A 19,960-nucleotide genomic window follows, 5' to 3' on the forward strand; every position below is an offset into this window, starting at 1 on the left:
ATAGTTGGTGGTTGAATTCAGTTCGCTGATATGAAAATCCCATTCAAATTTCAAGTCAATCAGATGAAAATTGAGGATTTTAGAAATTTGAAAAGGTTGTTGACCTTTTGGCCTATGTTGACCTTTTGGCCGAGATTGATCTCAAAAATGGTTGGTGGCTGAATTCAGTGAGCTGATATGTAAATTTTATTCATTCAAAGTTCATGTCAATTGGATGAAAATTGAGGATTTTAGAAATTTGAAGAAAGTGTTGATCTTTGGCCTATGTTGACCTTTTGACCTTTTGACATCAAAAATAAATCGTATTCTGTCAGACCACCAACCACAACATTTGGTGAAGTTTCGTAAAGATCACTTTAAAATTGTGACCTGCAGTCAAGTATAAATGAGCAGACAGACAAACACACACACACACACACACACACACACACACACACACACACACACACACACAAACCAGAGTTCAACATACTTGTCAAAAAAAATAATTGCCAAGTAACAAACAGACAAACAGACAGTGGTGAAAACATAACCTCCATCCACCTTTGGTGGTGGAATTAACAAGGCCATTCGGTTCTGAATTATGTAGTTAGTATTGTAGGTTACCATGACACTTTAACCTTATAGATCAATTTACATATAGTATTTTATATATGTGGGGTGTTCAAAAGTTATTTGAAGGATAAACTCACGATAGTACAAGCTAGTATGATATGTTAATCTGATACATCTACATCTCCTTTTAATGAATTTATATATCCCAAATAATCTCCAGGAAACCAGCAGATGATTAAATAGATAAACACTCTAATCCACTAGGCCTGTTTTCTTCCATTTACCAGTTAAAAATAAAAGGGAGGTTTTCCATCAAACAAACGCTCTTGCAGATGGTTTGTCCAGAGGCTGTACAACTAAAGCCAGGAATTATTACGCTGAAATTATGGTATGGTGCAATTATGGTGCAATTACCCAGGTATGTCAACACATGGGATAATATATTCACAATCATAGAAGGGAGCTCAGGTGAAATTCAATGGTTTTCTCTGTAAATTGATGTTTTTGTTTGAACAGCAACTGCAGGACAAGGTACCCTTTTCTTTGGACAAATCCGGCACTGACCAAGTCTTTCATTTGATTTTAGGGCCAAGGGCAAGATTTAATATAACCACACTTCAAACAACCACATATTCATACAAAACCTCTCAACTAAATGTGTACATCAATTGGTTGCCCTTCTTAATCAAAGATTGGAGTTCACCTGTGTGTACATGAATTGGTTGCCCTTCTTAATCAAAGATTGGAGTTCACCTGTGTGTACATGAATTGGTTGCCCTTCTTAATCAAAGATTGGAGTTCACCTGTGTGTACATGAATTGGTTGCCCTTCTTAATCAAAGATTGGAGTTCACCTGTGTGTACATCAATTGGTTGCCCTTCTTAATCAAAGATTGGAGTTCACCTGTGTGTACATCAATTGGTTGCCCTTCTTAATCAAAGATTGGAGTTCACCTGTGTGTACATGAATTGGTTGCCCTTCTTAATCAAAGATTGGAGTTCACCTGAAACAAGGGAACTGTCTGGTAAATTTGTTAAAAGTGCAGAATCTTCTGCCCAGACAACAACCACACTTTAAGATAGGAAGAAGTACAACTTGGTGCCAAAGAAACCTCCAAGAAGACCAGTCCATTCAATTTTTTCCACTTGCTTTCCACAGTCAAGTCCACTTGCTTGTCACGGTTTTCGTTAAGAATTTGTATTTTTTACAGTGTCAGCGATAACTCACCTCCTTGTAGCAAAAGACTCTATGGGATCTTTAATGTCCACCGACAACCAATGATGCTCGATGGGTCCTCTGGGTTAATCCAGTTCCGATGGATTCACACTCATTGATGCATTGCTCGGTCTGCGAAACACCAGGGTGGCAATTTACAGCTGGGTCGAGATTCTCACCCAGGTTAGATAGCTCAGAGGGGAGTGCGCATATCTTTAAGCTATCCTGCTGGACTCGCAATAAGAAAAGGGAGAAAAAAAATAGAAGTACAAAAAGAAAGTTAAAACAAGTAAAAAGCAATAGACGAAACGAGGAGGGACCTACGGAACATTCCATTCGCACGATGTGAGATGTGACTTCAAGTACTCAATTCCCCCCTCCCAAATCCAAGCCTTCAAGCCCCCTCCTCACCACAATTCCCCAACTGCCCACGTCCCACCAAACACAGAAACCACGATAGAAAAGGCAACAGCATGGCTCCTTCATGTCATGGCCCATCACGGTCGCCTGTCCAACTCACAATCCTGTGAGATATGCCGAGATCCCGTGGAATTACAATTCTCAAGTGACCATGAGCAGCCTAATTGTGCCAACAAATGACCCTAAATCAAAATGAGGTAACCCGCCCCAAAATGCTTGGTGTGCATGTGCAGAAACTCAAGGAAACTTGAGTGTTTGTGGTAAAAGAAAGTATATCATGTGTCTGGGATAAGGATTGTTACCTGAAATGGATCATAAAGCTCTAAAAGAAATCGAAAATACTTTTAAATGTACCTTAGAGAAAGGGTTGTGCCTCTGCACAACAAAAGACTTGGAGAACTTTCTCAACTCGCTGAATGGGCACCTGCTCGTACTGCAAACCCCCGACCAGGTGGGTCAATGCAAGTAACGAGTGAACGGGCGTGTGCCACACGCACCCCAGATGGATCACTACAAGTGAATGGACTGTTTATCTGGATTAGATGCTTTTGAACACTGATATGAAGGACATATCTGAGGCTTTTGCATGAACATATCTGAGTCATATATCATACATCGTGGTTTTATGGCTCGAATAGATTCCGATTGCACTGTCCCATAAGCTGACACCAAAGGCCTGAAATCTAAGAACTAAAGCATGAGGATTGTAATTACTGTGGCCTTCACAACATCCGTGACGCCGAACGTCTCCAACCTAACAATATTTGATCCTTTTAACTGTCGCTTTGGTCATTTTAAACTGAAAGGAAAACTTATAGGGAGGGCATGGCGATTTTTAATATGACAGCTCTGAAGATGTCTTTGGCTTCACATAGCATCAACATGTCAGCCGTGCGTTTTTTTCAGAGGACATTTGTGGACATAGTCAAGCCTACCAAAGACATTTGTGGACCCTACCAATGGGTGTAAAGGAATGTTGCAGATGGATGAACAAGCATATTATTATAGAGATGTATAAAAGGAAACGGTAGAGTGGTCTGCAAAGATAAATGTAGGTCACAGCCTCTGCGTACAGGGTATAATGTTGATCAATGAGGAAAAATGATCGTAACAAATTCGTGGCCAGATGGAAAAAATACCTTGGTGTTTGGTACCTTTGATTTCTGTTGGGTCTTTTGAGTTGTAGATATGACCTACTACTTACAAGTACTCGGGCTACTAACCCACCTTCTTGTGGGGTCCATCGTTAAACGTTTTTGGTCTTTCACGAACCGGATGGCCAGGCCTGTCATTCCACTGAAGGTGCAGGGATTTGGAATTTGGCCATAATTTGGAACCCAGACCCGACCATTCAAAGGTACGTATGCTGCTGTGGAAGTGTAACTCAGTGTAACTTATTGATTGGCACTGGTAACTCATTGATTAAGACTGGTAACGAAGCAGATAGACGATTTCGTAAATGAATGCCAAGAATGTGCACGAACATGGTAATCTCTTGTCCACCTGGTCACAGCCCCAGGCTGGAGCACCCCCCTATTGTTTGGTAAATGGAACTCGCAGCAGGAGGGGAGCGAGCTGGTGCCAGTGGGGCGAGCATGCATGACCTCGGGGCATTTGCGGAGAAGGGATTAGCGCGACAAGGCCCATATAAACCAGAGCAAACTATGAGTCAGGAGACTTGTCACCAGAAGCTCTGACCTACGGAACGGAACGGAACCCTGTGAACAGCGCTGAGAGAGGACCGGCCGAAGAAGAAGAACCAACGACTTGAATTAACAACCCGTAGCTATTGTAGTCTTTATTGAATTGAAACAAGTGACTTAGTAATTATAATAAATCCTTACTTTAAAAAGCTGTTTCAGTCATATTGGAGTCTCATGAGTCTTAACACATTCTCTGACAACTTGGTGGCTACCGTACGTGGATCAAGTGGACATCGCCAAGGTATTGCATGGCTTCTTGTGGATTGTCCATTATGATATACGAACCTCTGTATAGTTATTTTGTATGTATATGGAGAAAGTGGTGTTTGGGCTTCTCCACGCACTATTGGTGCAGGAGAGCCCTCAGAAGGAAGATATAGATGAGACCTTTTGGCTCCGGTGATGTGCTCGCGACACAGAGACCCATTTGAGTTGGTCTAGGGTGCTGGGTAGTGGATCACAAAGAACCATTGCTGAGCTGGTACTCCCGGGTGCTGTGGCTACTACCCAAAGAACCATTTTTTTATGATTAAGATGTAACGATCTTAACGATCGTCCGAGGTAACGTCCTACAAAATGTCTGCTCGTTCTTTTTCCTTTGAGTCGTAATCCTGTTGAAATCTCATTTACAAAAGCGGAAGTTAGTACGCCGGGGAATGATCGAGGTCCTTGATGGCAAATCAGGAATAGTGAATAAGCGGACAAAGTCACGGATGGAACGTTTTAAACGATTGTAGCTATTATTCGTGTTTTTCTAAATGATTTCTGTAAATACTTATTTTTTGCGCTGTCTAAATAAAATGCGCCAGGTCGACGCTGGTCATTAAGGGCCTTACTGTGACCTGGGAGCAAACGGGGCATGAGTGCACCATGCGACCATTTGCTCCCAAGTCTTGTAAGGCCGGTACATTTGTTTAGCACTTGAAAACGTACCCCTGAGCTGTCCGCTCAAGGTGTGCGATTAAGACGACAGGTCCACAGAATGTTTTTTAGATAAATTAAACGAAATTGTGTAGGACCAAAGCCGTGGGTACAAGGTTTCCCGCCATTTTCTAAAACACCTAAAACTCGTTCGATCAACAAATAAATTCATGACAGACAACCCCATCTCATACCGGTCCAGAATTATTATGAAAGATGGCGATTGGATGAAAATTGCATCAAATTTTGTCCAGGTCCATCACTAAGCCTTTGAGACATGCTTCACGGTTGAATGAAAGACAATAATTAAGTGCTTTTGTGGAAAAGCAATGGCAAACCACCCAATGTCACTACTTTCATGAGCTCAGAGAAATAATAATTCCAAATTCCACTCTGATGGCTCAATGGAAATCGGCAGCAGAATGAAAATCAACAGACAATGGAACAGCTAGCGACGAGTGTTTGTGAGTAACAACCACCCTCTGGCCGAGGCTCATAGGAAAAGTGATACTTATTGATTCGGCACGCTTACAATAGATATTAATGGCGAAGGTTGTGGTTGGTTCGATTTTGCGAAATGAACGTTCTTTGAACAAGTTAAATGGAAAAATAATGAAAAAGTATATAATTGTTTACTCTCTGAAACTGGGTATTGTATAGAACTCTGGGTATGGTTCTCAAATCACTCTGGGTTGTGCCTTGAAGAATGAATTGGAGTTGTGACAAGGTATAGACAGATGGGAGGTTGCGATGCTGGTACTGTGGATTCTATGAGACAAAGTACAGACAAATTTTGTTTCACTTCTAAAAAGATTTGTGGACAAAAGTGGGTGTAAGGATGTAAGGATGTAAGGATGTAAGGATGTAACGATGTGAGGTAATATTGAGTTATGGAATTAATTGCTTTCAACAATGCAAAGGGTGACAAGATATGGGATTTTAATGGGATTTTAATGGGATAAATATAGAAGATGTTTGTTTTTGTCAAGAGAAAGTGACAATTGGCTGAGAAGTCACAGAGGCCGGGTTTTGGGCCTTTGACAGCAGAGAAATTGTGTTTTGACAGCAAAAGACTTCCAAATAATGGTTGTGGCAAACAGTGACTTCTGGGATGACAGGGGTGTGGGGTATTTGGCATTGCCAGACTAGCTTATTGGTTTAGGAATGTTTAGAGGTCATTGCAATGTGATAATTACTTGTGATCATTTGTGAAATTTCATGAACAGATATGTGAAATGGATGTAATTTGAGTGAGTATGAGAAAATTTGGTGTGGGATTCGTGGAATGTACAAGGCCGGACATGATCATTGGGAATTCAATTGAACCAATCGACTGATATGTAAATCCATTTTCAAATTTCAAGTAAATCGAATGAAAATTAAGGATTTTTGAAAACAACGTTTTGGGAACATTCAAATGTTGGGTTTTGCTAACGTTTCCACAACGTCACCACAACGTTTCACTTTCGTTGTTGCAACGTTTTGCTCCAACGTTTTGGGAACATTCAAATGTTGGGTTTTGCTAACGTTTCCACAACGTCGCCACAACGTTTCACTTTCGTTGTTGCAACGTTTTGCTCCAACGTTTTGGGAACATTCAAATGTTGGGTTTTGCTGACGTTTCCACAACGTCGCCACAACGAAAGCAACGTTTTGCTCCAACGTTTTGGGAACATTCAAATGTTGGGTTTTGCTAACGTTTCCACAACGTCGCCACAACGTTTCACTTTCGTTGTTGCAACGTTTTGCTCCAACGTTTTGGGAACATTCAAATGTTGGGTTTTGCTAACGTTTCCACAACGTCGCCACAGCGTTTCACTTTCGTTGTTGCAACGTTTTGCTCCAACGTTTTGGGAACATTCAAATGTTGGGTTTTGCTAACGTTTCCACAACGTCGCCACAACGTTTCACTTTCGTTGTTGCAACGTTTTGCTCCAACGTTTTGGGAACATTCAAATGTTGGGTTTTGCTGATGTTTCCACAACGTCGCTACAACGTTTCACTTTCGTTGTTGCAACGTTTTGCTCCAACGTTTTGGGGACACTCAAATGTTAAGTAAATCGGATAAGAATTCACGAGTTATTTAATTATTAGCGATTAAGGAAGTACTTATTTAATTAATTACATTTCGTATTACATAACAGTAATTACATTACAGTAATTACCTGAGGTAATTACAGTAATTACAGTTCCGGTAATTACAGTAATTACAGTAATCATTACAGTAATTGCAGTAATCTTATTACAGTAATTACATTACATTAACTCAGGGACCTTTTGAGGAAGGAAGCTGATATTTGGACATGACACTGACCAAGTGATGTGGCTGTCAAGGAAAATTTTGATTTATTGATTAATCATTTAATAAATTAACTCGTTGATTTATAAATGACTTATTTAATTAAAATTCCTCAGAGATACATCTTCGGATGAGATACTTGCAGATTGGTTATGCTATGAGCCAATTGATTAAGGAAAATATTTTGTGATGGCCATATTGGCAATTTCGTGGCCATATTCGTGGCAACTCAGTTAGTGCCACTGCACCTTTAAAATGCATCCCTGCGTTCATTTTTCGATCGATTGAGTTGAAATTTTGAACAATCGGATCTGGACTGTCGTTGTTAACGACTCTAGCACGCACTCGTCCAATCAGGATGAAGCGGTATGGTCCCCGGATCATCACTGCCTGCAGTTTTTAATTAGTTTTACTTTTTCTCTTGGTCATATAATTTTGAAGACATGCATGGCATGATATAGGAAATGTTTGTTCTGTTGAACGGAATAAATGTTGTTTATTTTTTGTGGGTGTGTATTTTTGTGTATTTTGGATATATTTTCACGACTAATTCCATTTAACATCCTGCAAAATTTGCTCGTTTTCTGGCCGAGTCGAAATTGCGTTGAGTTCCTATGGCATGCGCCATTAAAAGCGCTGTGTAATGGTTGAGCTCCCTTTATTTCGTTTTGGTCATGCGGATGAGCAGACAAAGTGACGAATGCTGCGGCTGGAGCAGTAGAAGCGATGTTTTTTTTAATTGAAATGATGTAATTTAATTCAACGTGGTAGGTGGGCAACACCGCAAAGCATACCTCTTTTAAGGTGTGTTCAAACCCATGAACATTTCAGCAATCAATACGATGCTGAAATGATGTAATTTAATTCAATGTGGTAGGTGGGCAACACCGCAAAGCATACCTCTTTTAAGGTGTGTTCAAACCCATGAACATTTCAGCAATCAATATGATGCTGAAATGGTGTAATTTAATTCAATGTGGTAGGTGGGCAACACCGCAAAGCATACCTCTTTTAAGGTGTGTTCAAACCCATGAACATTTCAGCAATCAATACGATGCTGAAATGATGTAATTTAATTAAACGTGGTAGGTGGGCAACACCACAAAGCATACCTCTTTTAAGGTGTGTTTAAACCCATGAACATTTCAGCAATCAATACGATGCTGAAATGGTGTAATTTAATGAGTAATTTAATGAGTAATTTAATGAGTAATTTAATGAGTAATTTAATGAGTAATTTAATGAGTAATTTAATGAGTAATTTAATGAATAATTTAAGGTGTAATTTAATTGTGTAATATGGTCGACCTTGGGTTTGTTTGGGTTTTGTTGTTTATTTTTTGTGGGTGTGTATTTTTGTGTATTTTGGATATATTTTCACGACTAATTCCAGTTAACATCCTGCAAAATTTGCTCGTTTTCTGGCCGAGTCGAAATTGCGTTGAGTTCCTATGGCATGCGCCATTAAAAGCGCTGTGTAATGGTTGAGCTCCCTTTATTTCGTTTTGGTCATGCGGATGAGCAGACAAAATGACGAATGCTGCGGCTGGAGCAGTGGAAGCGATTTTTGAATTGTTCAATGATTATTCGATATTGTTATGACTTATTGTCAATAGGTATACTAAGTGGCCATGAGGTAGCCTGTTGCTATGTACAGTCTTATTCTATTGTTGATTATACCACATAGCTGTGGTGATAAAGGAAATGTTCGTTTTAAATAGATGATGGTGATAGGACCATGACTATAAAATCATGATGATTATTATGAATGATATCATAGGGTTCAAATGCAGAATGATTGCACGAACTTGGAAAAGAACTTTCAAGCCCTATGGGATAAATTGGGTGTTACAAGCGATGGAGTTTCAAAATTTAGCATGATTGAAGGAATTTTACAGTCTTATTTCAGGAGTTTTACGAAATTTATATTGCCAAGAGATTTGGGTACTATTAAAAAAAAAATGATGAGATATTTTTCCCAAAGAACTTTAATATCTGTAAACCATTTTGGCTGTCTCACGAATGAAGGATGAGTTGCCTTTAGTGGTTGCAAAGAAAATTTGTGGAGACCAGGCAAAATGGGGAAATATGTCAGATATGACCCTAGGACAGAACGGTGATTCATCAATTGACATGAGGTATGAACCAGAGGTGACGACCGATGAGCTTCGATCTCAGTCAATGGATGGACCTGTCCTGACATCATTGGGGAAAGGGCTTATGCAAGGAGTCATCCAAAATGATTAATTTGATTTATTGATGAATATTGATGAATTAATTGAAATTGAATAATTGATTGAATTGTTGATTGATTGAATCTAATTGATTGAATTTAATTCAATAAATTTAACTGGATAAATTGAATTGAATAAATTAAATTGAATATATTGATCGTTTGATTGATGAAAATGCGGTCTCAAGAAAGAAGCTTTAATATCTTTGTGAGATATTATCAATGTGAAGACAACCTTGGAAAATTGAGCAAGGTGGTGAGTTTATATATAGATATATATGTGCGGTTACCATTGTGTGATTTCCCCTTCAACAGAGCGGACACCTGAGGATTCACCCATTTCATACTGACCCTCTGGCTCATCTGCAAATACTGATCTGTGAGATTGGATTGTGCAAAAGCCACAGGTAAGGGAGATTCTCTGGAAATCACCGTTTGAACAGGTGGAGAGATCCTTCCTGGAGGTACGAGTGAAGCTTTAGAGGAACAAACTACAACACATCCAACGCTACTTTGATAAAAGGCAGAATGGGAAATGGAGCCTGCAAGAATACACAAGGACAACCAGAGATTCCACAAAAAGGTACTTGTACACATCATATGTACGACCGTTATGGTGCCGAAGCTATAAGGCAGGTCGAGAATTGGTATTTGTGGACAAAGGGACATGATGAGGAGTTTCCAAGAGATGGTACATTTGAGCGAAGTCGATTGGAAAGATTGGAACAAAGATTGAAAGCCAGGAAGAGACAGAATCTAACGGTAGACTGGCTTGCATTCCATCTTTGGGATGGTGAATCCAGACAACGGGAACAGAAAGAACGGATAACGGATCTAGAACTTAAAATAAAAAGGATACAGGATACAGTGGAGGAGACAAATGCACAACTGCCCTCGAAATTAGGAATGAAAGTGACAGTTGTCCCATCAGATTTCCAGTTGTCTCCCCAAAAAGGACGGTACAGAGAATTTTTTCGTGTTTCAGGAGATAACGAGAGATTGCAGTGGCAACTCAGGGATGTAGAGATGCAGCCCAGCAACACAAGTGCACAGGAGCACAGATCAGACAACGACAGAAACCGGTGTTTCAAGTGTGGACGGATGGGACATTGGAAAAGAGGATGTCCGTATACCAAAAGGAAGACAAGTTAATAGGGTAAACCAAGATCAAGGGTACCAGTGCTGACCGATACCTCAGACAATGATTAGGCCTTCATTGCGACAAATCCCAAATGACGATTGGCCTCAACAAATTAGATTACTGGACAAACATGAATAACTGTCGATGATTCTTGGGTCTGAAAAGTTTTCGGAGCAAGAATTATTCATTTTTCTTTTGCTTGTAAGCAAATTAGTAATTAATTGATCACATGCCGAAATTGGATCTTTTATGTTGGGCACACAATTTTAAATTTACAAAGTTGGAACAATTGCTTTGCAAATTTTTGAAACCAAGTGACAAGAGTCACATGATGATCAGGTGGGAATTTCGGACTAGTGTTCCGCATGATTGATAGGTCAGTGGTCGACTGACATGCAAATGGGTGTGTAGTCAAATTTGGATAAATTATGGTGGGAACTGAAAGGGTAATTTCAATGTGACATCATAGGGGTTTTCTAAAAATAAACTTTTTGGTCCATTTGCGTATCAGCATTTATAAAATTGAAGGACAAATTTTATGAAAATGAAATAAAACTGACACCCAACCTGATCTGTAAATAATGGTTCCAACGCAAACAAATATGCATAATGCATGCGTGTGTGTGTGTTTTGTGTATCAATGTTTGTGTTTGTTGTTTTTGTTTTTGTGTATCAATCTTACAAGATTGTTGACACCGACAGTGTGCCTTGTCTGAAAAATAGATAGTTCCATGGGGATGGGATCGCATATCGAGAGAATTCATAAAAATAAAAATAAAAAATAGAAATATAATTTGATTATGAAAATTATCACTTTTGTCAAGGGAGATGGAGAATAAAGATTTGATTTGCTGAGTTATGAGCAGCTATTCATTAATAGTAAAAAATTGGAAGTAATCTTGGGATTCCATTGTGATCGAATTTATATGAGAATCAAAGCTATTTATGGATATGAGCTTCATAAAAATGTGGGAGTACAAAATTAGCCAAATTCTGGAGAGGTCTTACACTGACTTCCCAGAGTACTCTGCTCATGGATTTTTATATATATAAACTTGAATTTTATCAGCATATAAATTGTGCTGTATGTATGGATGTGGTTTAGGCATAGATGATATGGGAAAATAGTAAAGAAAATTTTGCTGGTTTGAACTATTGTGGGTTTTCAGTTCTGGAGTTCAAACAAAGTCACTGGTTAACAGATGAGAAAGGATAGTAAATAAATTATTCGATGCTGGGCAAATTAAGTACGATATTACTAAGACTTATGAGAGCTATTGTTCTTCCTTACAGCAGTGGAAAATTATTGGAAAAAATTAGATCCAACATAATGAATCTATAAAAGAATGTGATAGGGATAATATCCTCAATTTGTACTAATTATTTGATTGTGGGTAAAGGAATTAATTTATCGTAGTGGATTGTTAACAGCAGCCTGAAAATGCCCTGAGAGTGTGCATCCATGTAATCAGAAATCCCAGATTTGTTTTTACAAACAACATTTTGGTAGAGGTCTTGTGTGGACGAGCACTTCCTTGGTAGATAAAGAACGGTACTGCATGCTGGCAGCCACTTTTGCGGCCAGCTAGGCCAAACAAATTGAGAGGAAATTGTAGTTAAATACGTAAGTTACACATGGCTATTTGTAAAAAGGAAATTTGTTGAGATGGGAAACATTTTTCGAAGGTTTATTAAAGTGTTATAATATGACATGTGGCAAGGCAAACTATTGGATGGGAAAATTAGATCTGGCTATAGAATAAATTTATTGACCCCTTGAAGTTAATTCTTCGAATCATTGTTTCACTGGCATTTTTTTGTTCAAATTGGAAATAGTTTGGTAGAGCTTTGGTTCAAACCTTTGGTTGCGGTATCTTGGAACGAAATGATAAACCATAGGAGATTGATAAGAATAGAAACAAATATGGACCCAAAACAGAAAGTTGGATTCATGCCTCTCATAGCAAGCAAGCACATGGGGCTAAGGTGGACGATCCCACAGAAAATGAGGCTGCACCTAGCAGCCCAGCAGAACATTCAGTGGCAGATAAATGATAGTCGTGATTTACAGTCATTTGAATTACATTTTAACACCCCTTGCATTGATAAACATTACATTTTCAACATGTGATATTCCTACTTGGGATAGTGACATTTATTTGCCTACATGACATACAATTACCTGCTGATATTAATACAACATGAGTGAAAAATGTATCACAACTACACTCATGATCAGGGGATTGAGTTCAACCCCGGGAGATAGGGGGATCAGGGTAAGACAAATAATCTGATTTATGTTACATATTAAGGGATTTTCTTTATTTACCTTTTAGGAAGCTTGTTAGTTTGGTATATAATGTTGAATGTCATCGACATATAATTATGTCATAGGTATGAATATATACAAGGAGTAGCAGTCTTGTTTGGTGGTTTAGTAGTTATATTGGCAATTGTTTTAGTGGTGGCTTGCTTGAAAGCCTTAGTGACGGTGTGTTTGAATAAGGTAACCAACAACACGATGATAACGCATGAAGTGACAAATGAGGAAAGAAATGTGGAACCAGAAAAGGAAGACTTTTATGGCGACATAAATACTGAGATTAAAAGATTAAATCAAGTGATGTTGCAAATGAATACAGTAGAATTAAGATAATGGCATAACGACAATGTTATGAGTTGTGTCAATTACAATATCAGTGAACTCATATCACCACGAGTGACACACTGTTAGAAAAAAAAAGGGGAAAAGAAAAAGTGGAGAGGAATTATGGTAATAATACATTATGCTTAATTTGTTGGTTTGGGAAAATTTTTGTTTGGAATTAGATATTCCTGTTTGTGATTGTAATCATATACAATTTATTTTCTTAGAGTAGTGCTAAAATACCTGCACAAGTTAATTTTTGAACTATATTAACCTGAAAGCAATTGTGGATGCTATTCTTAGTTTAGTAGTAAAATACATACCTGATTGAATATTATTTGTGTGACGCATATAAATGAATATAACTTTTTGAATGTTGTAAGGGAAAACAACAAATTGTTGAATGTGAAACTGTCGGAAGATATACATGATTATGCTGATTTCATGGTAAGATGTACCCTATCTGATTCAGTGTGTGTGGAAAGCAGATTCAGATGTGACTGAGCATAAGGATAAGACGAGATCACATTTTGAAGGGAGTGCTAACGGAATTGGGAAGAAGTTCGAGAAAGAAAATTTGTGGCTAAAAAATGAAGTTAATCGTGGCATACACCCTCTTTCTCAAAGAATGATGAAGACATTCTCCCGTGTAACTTCGAGATGAATGCTTACCTTCACCAAGGAAATTTATGTGACCATTTGCCTGGATCACACTGCAACATATGAAAGAAAGGCGATCACTTACTCTTGTTCGAAGGCTTCGAACATTCATCACATCAGAAGTTGCAGGACAACGACATTTTACCTGCAACCTCTGTGAAATGCGGGGACATATGTTATTACTTCACCAACGTCCGGGGAACCAGCATGGAGCTGCAAAAAACGGCTGTGCCCTTGTCACAACAGCTGTGCACGATTCTGCTGGTTGCTCCTGGTAAGGACCATGAATGACCTGAACACCATGGTCCCAACATCATTGTGGATGCATCTGGCATCCCTGTTCCACATCTTGCTGGCCAATCAACATTACACCAACACTTGCTGCCCACTCATAATGAGGGAGGAGGCAAGTCGACTACAACTGGGCGAAGGCCTTGTTCAAGGAATCATTATGGTTCACAGCAAGAGTGGCAAGAATGCTACATGGAGAGCAGGGTCAGTCTATGACTCCGCACCGTTACCACAAAAGCGAAATCCTACACGAAGTAGTGCAGGTGTTCATAAAGACAGAAGAAAATGTTTCATACCTGAATTCAAACACAAGTGATCAGCCCTTCCTTTCAAACAAAGTCAACATTTGTGTGGAGGCAAACGTTTTTGCCAGATGGTGCAGATGCTTTACAAAACTTGAAAATGAAGTGAAATTGTTGTATCTTGGTGATGGTGAAGTGTTGTTTTGAAAAGATATTTGTGATGCAAATGCAATAGATTGAACAATATGTAAGGAGCCATGACCAACGAAATGTTTTGTGATTCTTGCAGGATGACGGTGTGTGCCTAAGGGAATTTGATTACCAAAGTTATGATTATTTACTTATACTTGTAATGATGTTTACTTGCAGTGATTGATTATTTACTTATACTTGTATTGATGTTTACTTGTAGTGATTGATTGTTTACTTATATTGATGTTTAGATTAATGGTTAATATAAACAAAAACAAAAAGATGAGGGAATTGTGGAAGTGTAACTCAGTGTAACTTATTGATTGGCACTGGTAACTCATTGATTAAGACTGGTAACGAAGCAGATAGACGATTTCGTAAATGAATGCCAAGAATGTGCACGAACATGGTAATCTCTTGTCCACCTGGTCACAGCCCCAGGCTGGAGCACCCCCCTATTGTTTGGTAAATGGAACTCGCAGCAGGAGGGGAGCGAGCTGGTGCCAGTGGGGCGAGCATGCATGACCTTGGGGCATTTGCGGAGAAGGGATTAGCGCGACAAGGCCCATATAAACCAGAGCAAACTATGAGTCAGGAGACTTGTCACCAGAAGCTCTGACCTACGGAACGGAACGGAACCCTGTGAACAGCGCTGAGAGAGGACCGGCCGAAGAAGAAGAACCAACGACTTGAATTAACAATCCGTTTAGCTATTGTAGTCTTTATTGAATTGAAACAAGTGACTTAGTAATTATAATAAATCCTTACTTTATAAAGCTGTTTCGGTCATATTGGAGTCTCATGAGTCTTAACACATTCTCTGACACTGCCACAACACCATCCTGTCACATTAGACATGACCATGTGGACCTATCGGTAATTGACAGACAGAGCACATCCAGCCCATGGAACGTTGGGTCAGGAAACTCCTTCCCTGTTACTAATACATAAAGTGGTTCCCCATCAACATTATCATTTCTTGTTTTTTTAAATGTTTTTTGAAACAACTCCATTTCAATGGCAGGTATCTACTATATAAGAGAGATGTCTGTCTGTGTGTGTGTGTCTGCCTGTGTCGCCATTTTTTCTCAGAGTTGGCTGAACGGATCTTCGTCAAACTTTCAGAGGTTCATCAGTGAGTGCCTAGGAGTGTTTTAGGCCAAAAAAAAAACAATTTTGAAAAAAAAAAGTTCGTTTTTTTGGAATTTAAAAAAAAATCGCTCGATAGTGCCTAAGCCTTTTTTAACTAATGACAGTTATATACAAGTACACATTCGCATAAATAACTACAAAACAATCACCAGACATTTGAATACAAATAAATCAAACAATTCCGGAAGTGTATGAAGTTGGTAGTACGGCTTGTTCTTCTTCCTGATCGGCATCGCACTTAACTCAGAAACGCAACATTCACCAGCATATATTCAACGAAAAGGTGATGAACCCCCTTCCTTTCCTGCCTCCCTCCCTCACCCGCTTCCCCCCTTGTCCCCAATTTAGGCTGGGCCAAATCAGGGGTGATTTTCAATTTTTCATACTACATGGTTGTAATTTACCTAAAAGTTGTGGCTGGTAACAGAAACAAAACCATTAAATGTTTTTTCAAAAATATTGACGTCTTACGGTAAAACAGCCCGTTACCATAGCAACCGTTACAGACGACTCAAAATATTCTTAAAATCGATGATTTCTCAGGCTGTGTGTGACCCCCAGAGTTGATTCTGGTACCAAAAGATTCAGAATTGAAAGCCAAGGATGATTGGGTAGTTTAACAATGTCTGTGACACAATTCAATACAACTTTTATCCCAAAAACTCATTTTCATCTCAAATTTAAGGCATTTGTTTGAAAAAAAAATGAAAATTTTGCTTTTTAATCATAGGATAATCATTAATCAGAGCTATAGTCAAATTAAATGTACTTTAAATTAACTTTTGTCATTGATTAAGCTTTTTTGTCTCAAATTTAAGGTCTGACATTGAACATTGATAACAAAATAAAAAACCTAGTCCCAATTGTAATCAATGGAGGCCAATGACTTCTTAGTCACAACCTCAGTGGATGTTGCCAGTCCATGCAGCTTCTCCCTGACGCCCTTCCCAACCCTGTATAGAGCCTGGAGCTGTGCCTCAGATGTGGGGGCCTTGTTAGTGTTCAAATCTGTGGCGAGTCCAAGTGTCCGCTCTGCTGCGTCATTGACAACTGGGAGTTTGGCCACAACTTCCTTGCCATGACGATAGCTGTCTGAGGTGGGCCACTGTGCAACGGGGAGCTTGACAAAACTGGAGTCAATACCCAAGAGTTCAAACATGCTCCAAGAGTCGTAACCAACAAAGTCTTTGAGGGCTTTACTCCCCAATTGCTGTGAGGCTGGCATCTCTTGTATCTGTTATGTGCAGTCCCATGGTACCTGAGCATAGCCCTTCTCATAGTCTGCTTGTCAGATGACGTTCTGTCCGAGAAGAGTGCCAAAGAGACCAATCTCTCTGAGAGGTACCACAAATGGTTTTGTAGCTTCTCTCGGGCCACAGTCACAAAGGACAGAAATTTGGCAGGCCACTTTGTTGGATTCTTTGCGATACTGGCCTCAGCCTTGAGGAGGTTCTTCATCAGGTACAGGTCGTTAGATGGTGCATCTGCAGCACTGGTACATGTCAACCACGCTTTAGTGTAGAAGACTGACATGAATGCAGCGAGACTGGTTATGTCTTCCAGCTCTTCGGGTGTGTAGATATCTCCCAGCTGCCGACGGTCCTGCAAGTCCTTCACTACAAGCTTGACTGCATCCTTTTGGCTAGACTGAAGGTAGCTGGTTTCCTGCAGATGTCTGTGATACCCATGGTACTGGAGAACAACCAGTTCCCCTGTTGGTGGATAAGGGCCAGTGAATCCCTGGTTTCCTGGTCGATTGAAGATGGGGGGACACTTTTTGAAGAGCCACAACACGGTCTTGGCTTTTGTATCCATGCCTAAAACGTTATAACAGTTATAAAAACTGGACAATACAAGGTTGTAAAAGACAATTTAAAGTAAATTTAATTTGATTAATGGTTATCCTATGATTAAAAAGCAAAATTTTCAATTTTTTTCCATAAATATGCTTGAAATTTCAGACAAAAATTAGTTTTTTGGATAAAAGTGGTATTGAATTGTGTCACAGACATTGTTAAGCTATCCAATCATCCTTGGCTTTCAATTCTGCATCTTTTGGTACCAGAATCAACTCTGGGGGTCAAACACAGCTTGAGAAATCGTCAATTTCGGCATTTTTTGAGTCGTCTGTAACTGTTGCTATGGTAACGGGCTGTCTGACCATAAAACGTCAATATTTTTGAATTTTTTTTTCATGATTTTGTTCCTGATACTCACTCACAACTTTTAGGTAAATTACATTGAATTAGGAAAATCACCTCCGATTTGGCCCAGCCTAGTCCCCATTGCTCCCCTAAGCTTGTGATTGTGTGAAGAGAACCGAACTTATTCGTAAGTTGGGTATTAAAATGTTAAAATGACAATACGAGTTCCCTTGCAAACAACTTCAATACAGAATGATGCCATTAGGCCCATCAAGTCTGTGCATTGGTTGCCAACCTATGGTTGTTTGTCTGTGCTTTCTCCTTTGTAAATGCTGAGCATCAAGCAAGAAAGGAGCACATTTTAAAAGTCTTCGGTACGACTCAGTCAGGGTCGGATTCGAACCTCCCAGAATCAAAGTGGGATGCACAACTATTACACGAACAAATATAGGGGATGCCTCTTCGCGGTGGTTGTACCCTCCAATATGAGTCGGGCAAAATCTTCCCCATTCTTCCCTGCTACCCGGATTTCTCAGGGCAGAACCTACTTGTTCGTCAGAGTGTTGATCGGTCCCAATGGATCGGCCCTTTCCCTCTTGTGTCTGTCTCTCTGTCTGTCTCTCTGTCTCTCTCTGTGTCTCTCTCTGTCTCTGTGTATCTCTCTGTCTCTGTGTCTCTCTCTGTCTCTGTGTCTCTCTCTGTCTCTGTGTATCTCTCTGTGTATCTCTCTCTCTCTCTCTCTCTCTCTGTCTGTCCCTCTCACTCTGTCTGTCTCTCTCTGTGTGTCTCTCTGTGTTTCTCTTTGTGCGTCTCTTTGTGCGTCTCTTTGTGCGTCTCTTTGTGCGTCTCTTTGTGTGTCCCTCTCTCTCTCTCTGTCTCTCTCTGTCTCTCTCTGTCTCTCTCTCTCTCTCTCTCTCTCTCTCTCTCTCTCTCTCTCTCTCTCTCTCTCTCTCTCTCTGTCTCTCTCTCTGTCTCTCTCTCTCTCTCTAACTCTGCCATGGCCCAGACTTCGTGAAGGTGCGAGTACACCATACTGGATGTGAGGGATCTCTGGGTCACTCCTGCGAGATTGATCGGCTGTCTCCGTGCCGTGGACTTGTTCGAGCGAACTGTTTGGGGCTATAAGACAACAGCAACAACAACAGCAACAACAGCAATAACAACAACAACAACTATTACACCACCGAGTGTGGTGTCGGTAATGTTTTGCGTTGTTTTTGTACCAAGTATACATACGTGTATTCTTTCAGGTGAAAATAAAAAAAGATGTGTCTGCACACACCCGCAGTCTCTTTTCGCAATGAGGGGAAGGCTGGGTGGGCCTCGGACCATAGGCGGCCCATTTGTGTGGCCCGCAGTGTGCCCAGGCGGACATGCACGGTGAATGATTTACGCCACCGAGGGGCGCAGATAAAGGCAGGGGCCCTAAATCAGCAGCTAACGCAACGGCTTTGCGCCATAATCAGGCCATCAGTCATGGGGAACAAAGAGCACAAACGGAACCGTAAAAGGAATGAAAAACTAGTTGCAGAAACTGCAAGGTAGTAAAAGCAGATGGGCAGCGCGCAGTGAGGGCGCAGTAAAACCCCCGTACCAGCGCTCCGAGCGCTCCGCCGCTCGCTTGACAAATCTGGCTCTCGCTCCTCGTCCGCCGGCGATGGATCGGTCGACGTTCGACTCGTGTAAATAAAAAAAGGTCCACATTTCAGAACGCTTTCCGGTGCTCGCGAACACGGCGTCCCGGCGTGACTGAGACACGTTCTTGTCATTTCTGGCCTTCATTACACCAGCGCCATCGAGGGGCCCCTACTGTTTGCTTGACTCGCGAAATAAATTTCAATAAATTGTGGGGCGCGGCGCTTCCTGCGCCATCAATTGCGCGGGCTTCTCTCGGCGGTGAGCCGTGGACCCCGAGGAGGTAATTGGCTTGGCGGCGTCGCCGAGACGCAGCGACACCGACACATCTCGATGGCAGCGGGGTCATTTAGGCGTCTAACAGCAAGCAAATTGGACGATTGTGATCCGCGCTTGTCACTTTGCACTGACGTGGCATCAGCGTGAATGCCATGATGGTGTTGCTGATGCAGATTTGTGGCTCCGATGCTCGTTGTTTGCTCATAAATTATTTCTCACAAAACAAATGAA

At 40.4% G+C, this 19,960-nt stretch overlaps 1 long non-coding RNA gene across 1 annotated transcript in view; it reads right to left on the reverse strand.

Annotated features, from left to right (window-relative positions):
- The window catches only part of LOC137417298 (uncharacterized), a 54,694-nt gene extending 35,320 nt beyond the window's left edge, over positions 1-19,374 (reverse strand). Inside the window, exons 1-2 of the long non-coding RNA XR_010982412.2 lie at positions 19,052-19,374; positions 1,783-1,902 (exon numbers count right to left, since the gene is read on the reverse strand). This is a non-coding gene — a long non-coding RNA (uncharacterized LOC137417298). The remainder of the gene's footprint in view (positions 1-1,782; positions 1,903-19,051) is intronic.
- Positions 19,375-19,960: the final 586 nt, after the last annotated feature.

Source organism: Myxine glutinosa, chromosome 9, assembly GCF_964187855.1.
Source record: "Myxine glutinosa chromosome 9, kmMyxGlut1.1, whole genome shotgun sequence".
Taxonomy (NCBI): Eukaryota; Metazoa; Chordata; class Myxini; order Myxiniformes; family Myxinidae; genus Myxine; species Myxine glutinosa.